Raw genomic sequence first — 4,922 nt, 5'->3', positions numbered from 1 at the left:
GAAATTGAAACTTGTGCATGTTGCATCTGATATTCATTCTTTCTGAGATTGCCGAAGGAAAGTATACCACTGATGTCATTGAAGTATATATTTGTGGCTATTTAACGTCATCTTTGTATCTGCTTCAACATTTACACCACAAAAATTCATTATACTTTTAGAAAATATTTATATGACTAATTGTAGTTAAAAGGTGGATTTAGTTATACCTAGTTACCCTCATAAACTAATCTACTGAAAATTTTGTATTGAAACCTAATAATAATAGCTATCAGAAGAAATCAAATCTTTCTCTTCTGGTTTAGGCTGAAGGACCAGAAAATTACGTATCAGAAGATCCTATTTAATATCTTCACAGGTTTAATATTTTGTATCTCACACAATGAAACAATTTTTTTTTTCACTATAAGAGCTTCCGAAATCATTCTTAAGTGAGAAGTTGCCCATCCTGCATTATAGTCATGTTTGTCTCTTAATAATGTACTCTACTATTAAGATAATTTCCATATTTAGATTGCAGTTAGTTGAAAAATGAAGATACGATTTAGAGGAAATTTCTTCCTTTTCAAATATTTTAACTTTTAGGATGGAGCATAATAAGCTCGATTTCTTAAGATTTACTTGTCTCTCATCTGAGATATTTAATTTCTTGTGTTGTGAATTTAGAATTTTTCTTAGAGTTTGTTTGGATATAAACTTAAAAGTATTTTCAAAAGTTTCTCTACCGTAAATAAAAATTATTTTTTGATAAAGATGCTCTTAAAAACACTTTTAAATTTGTATCCAAATAGGCTCTTAATAGCCGATGTGGCTTTACCCTGAGTTGAGGGGAAAAAGTAAGAACAATGAAAGCTTGTGCCTTTTCATTTTTAATAATCAGTTGAATCATTCACCATTTATTACTTCAATGAGCTACTGTTGGCATATGTTTTTTAATGGATTGTTTTATTCATTATTGAAATATGCAGGTGATGAAGAAGACCCATTATTATTTGGTAGATACTAGTGTTATCTTACCCGGTGCCAAAGTCTCAGAGTTGCAATTCAATATCATATCGGAAGAACCATTTTTTGTACATGGATTGAAGGTCAGTATTATTATTAGTAGTAGTAGTTTTAATAACTTGAAATGGGTGTTTTTGTACTTTCTCCCTGTTCATTCTATCAATTTTCTCACTTATTGCTCGATCAATTAATTTATGTCATGTTTCTTCTTGTGAATGGGGCTTGGCTCAATTATTTTCTTTTATTATTGTACTTCAGATTACCCTATTACCAGTGTGGCACGGCTAGTGATCGAAGCCGTATCTGGTCAAATAAAACAATTAAATGCAGTACTAGGAAGTTGTCCTAGGTCGTCTCCCAAGGACCATCTTTCTCTGTCAAAGGCTTAAGCACACGAAGTGGGAGGGGGTTTCGTTCAGATTTTTCAGTTTATAACACAATAAAACGCAATAAAACGCAGGTAGCACAACAAATAAAAAAATGGATTGGCTCCCTGTTCAGATTACAACTCTTCTATCCCTGGTTCTCAAAAGATTTCTCTGTTCATAACTTAATCCTTGTTCCATCCAAGTTAACCAACTAGGCAAAGATTAACTCAGGATTTCCCTACACGAATTAAGCAAACGTATACTGTTGGTCCCTACGGTTAGAATCTAGAAGGGGGGGTTGAATAGATTCTATGTTATTTTTCCTTTTCTTGTTTGCTTTCTAAATCTTTACCAAACAAATCTTGATTTAAATCAAACCTTTAAACATAAAAAGTAATTCAGAGTTATATATGCACAGCTTATCCAACAAGATTTGAATAACACAATTAATACAAGATATGTAAAGATTGAATTTATCAATTACCAAGAATCTTTAAAGTTCAGTTTCTGCAGATAATGTTTTTCTTCATACAACATTAATCAAGAAACTTATATAGAATGTAAAGAGTGTAAGAGTTAAGAAAATCATGCACCAAGATATATACTGGTTCAGCCATCCAAAGGCCTACATCCAGTTTCAGATTTAGATACACCTCTAAATCCAGTCAAATCCACTATTGATATTCTTTACATGCACCCTGCACAAGCAATATCCAATCAATGAATTTAACAAGCAAATCTTGACACCCACAAGATTAACAAACCATTTCTTGACTCCACAAGAAACATATAACCCAAGAATATTGATCCCACAATATCCTACTTGAGAAAAACCTATCTCAAGATTTCTCTTTACACAACTCTTCCAGAGATTCTCTAATCTCAAGAGTTAAAACCATTCAAACAATAACAAAAGATCAGAAACGAGTACACCTGTTCGTGTAGATATGATCTTCAACAACGTAAACCAGTTTAGAATGAATTTTCTATATGAACTTCATCTTCTTGAATTGATCTTGCACACTTCTTTTTCCAAAAGTTGATTTTCAGCAGATACGTTCTTTCTTTCTTTTTCAGAAAATCTTTTTCTCTTTTGCAGTAATGTGTATTCTAAAAAAGTCTCTCTTTTTCGTGTAAGTATCTCTCTTTTTTCGTGTGTAAAAATTTTTTCTTTCATCATTTAAAAGCTTCAGTTTTAATCTTATTTAAAGACAATTTTCATGTGCAAGGAAACAGTTATTTCAGTTATATTCATAACGGAGATAATCTATTACCTGTGATGGTAATCTATTACCACGAGTTAGAATAACTGAACTAATTATTTCAGCTCCTGTTTTAATCTATTACCTAACATGGTAACCGATTAACACGATGCCAAAATAACACAAAACTCACATTTGGAACAGAGGTAATCGATTACTTTAAAGAGGTAATCGATTAACACGATCCTTTTTCCTCTTGAAATCATCAGAATCAGTTTGGTAATCTATTACCACACATGGTAATCGATTATTCCAGTATCAATTAGTTTTTCAACATGAGTCAGGTAATCTATTACCAGTTCAGGTAATCTATTCCTTAACTCAGAAAATTTCTGATGTTTTCAAGTTTTCATTTAAAGTCTCAAACACTCAGTAAATTAATACTTCATGTTCTCAACAATGAATGAAATAAGAAAAATGAGTATTATGATATTTTCACCTTCATGTTAATTACTAATTTTTAACACATAACAAACAAACACATACAAGCCTAATCTTTTAAACAATCAATACATTATCCTTTTGACATAGGCTTAAAATAAAAAGCAACATGAGCAAAACATCAAAACTAAAACTTCTAGGGAACATCTTCCAGATGTAGATTCTTCAATCTTCAACAATCTCCCCCTTTTTGGTTTTGATGAGCCAAACTCTTCATGTTGACTTTCACGATCATCATGTTGTTTTGTTTCACTTGTTTGTTTGAAATTTGAACTTGAATTTGAACCTGCATATGTCTAGAACAAAAACTTCCATACAAAGCATTATGCAGTTCTATTTCCATTTCTTTCTTATACAATACATAAACAACCATATAAACATTTAATCAGTTTCTCATGAATTTCTCCCCCTGTTTGGCTTAACCAAACCAAAAAAAACAGAGTAAACAGAGAAATAACATGATACTTATGCAACAAAAACAACAAGCACTTAATAAGACTTTCATCATATAAGCATTAAAAATGTTCAGAAGCATACAAATACTACAACTATTACAAACTTTAAGTCTGAAATATAAATCAAAGTATTTATGCAGAACAAATTAAAATGCAGTGCCTAAAATGTAATGCATAACTAAAGTTCTTCAGGGTAGGGTATGCACATACATCAAGTTTAAACCTATAAGTGCTTAGCAATTTCATGCATATTCACACAATCATACTTTAATTATGAGATTTAGGATAGATTGGACTCACTAATGATACCAAGATTGGTTCTTAGCTTGAAAAATCTTTCCTTTGGTAGAGGCTTTGTAAAGATGTCAGCAAGTTGATCTTCTGACATTATGAATTTGATGTCACAGTCTCCTTTCTCTACATGATCTCTGATAAAGTGATGTCTAACTTCAATGTGCTTAGTTCTTGAGTGTAGAATAGGATTCCTTGAAATGTTAATTGCACTTGTGTTGTCACACTTCAGTGGTATGTGATCAATCTTCAAACCAAAGTCTTGAAGTTGATGTTTAAACCAAATTGACTGAGCACAGCAGCTTCCAGCAGCTATATACTCAGCTTCAGCAGTTGAGAGTGCTACACAAGCTTGTTTCTTGCTCTGCCACGATATGAGACATTCTCCAAACGTGTGGCACGTTCCACTTGTACTTTTCCTATCCAATTTACAACCAGCAAAATCGGAGTCAGAGTAACCAGTTAAAGATGGAGAAGTACCTTTAGGATACCACAATCCAACATTGATTGTGCCTTTCAAATACTTCAGTATTTTCTTTACAGCCTTCAGATGTGATTCCTTTGGTTTTGATTGGAATCTAGCACATACACATACACTGTACATGATGTCAGGTCTGCTAGCTGTTAGATACAGAAGAGATCCAATGATCCCTCTATACATTGATTCTTCAACATCTTTTCCTGCAATATCACTATCTAGATAACAATTAGTAGACATAGGAGTATTTGATATCTTACAATTCTCCATATCAAATTTCTTTAACAGTTCTTTGCTATATTTAGTTTGATGTAGAAAAATTCCATTTTCCATTTGTTTGACTTGTAGTCCTAGGAAGAAGCTTAATTCTCCCATCATAGACATATCAAACTCCTTCTGCATATTGGAAACAAATTCTCCACAAAGAGATTGGTTAGTTGATCCAAATATTATATCATCAACATAAATCTGAATCAGTAGAATATCTTTTGATTTTCTCTTTATGAAAAGAGTTTTATCAACATTACCTCTTTGAAAGTCATGAGTTAGTAGAAACTTACTCAGCCTTTCATACCATTTCCTTGGAGCTTGTTTCAGTCCATACAAAGCTTTCTTGAGCTTG

The sequence above is a fragment of the Cajanus cajan genome, chromosome 8, assembly GCF_000230855.2.
Source record: "Cajanus cajan strain Asha chromosome 8, NIPB_CcT2T_4, whole genome shotgun sequence".
NCBI classification, from domain to species: Eukaryota; Viridiplantae; Streptophyta; class Magnoliopsida; order Fabales; family Fabaceae; genus Cajanus; species Cajanus cajan.
This window is presented reverse-complemented; position numbering follows the sequence as displayed.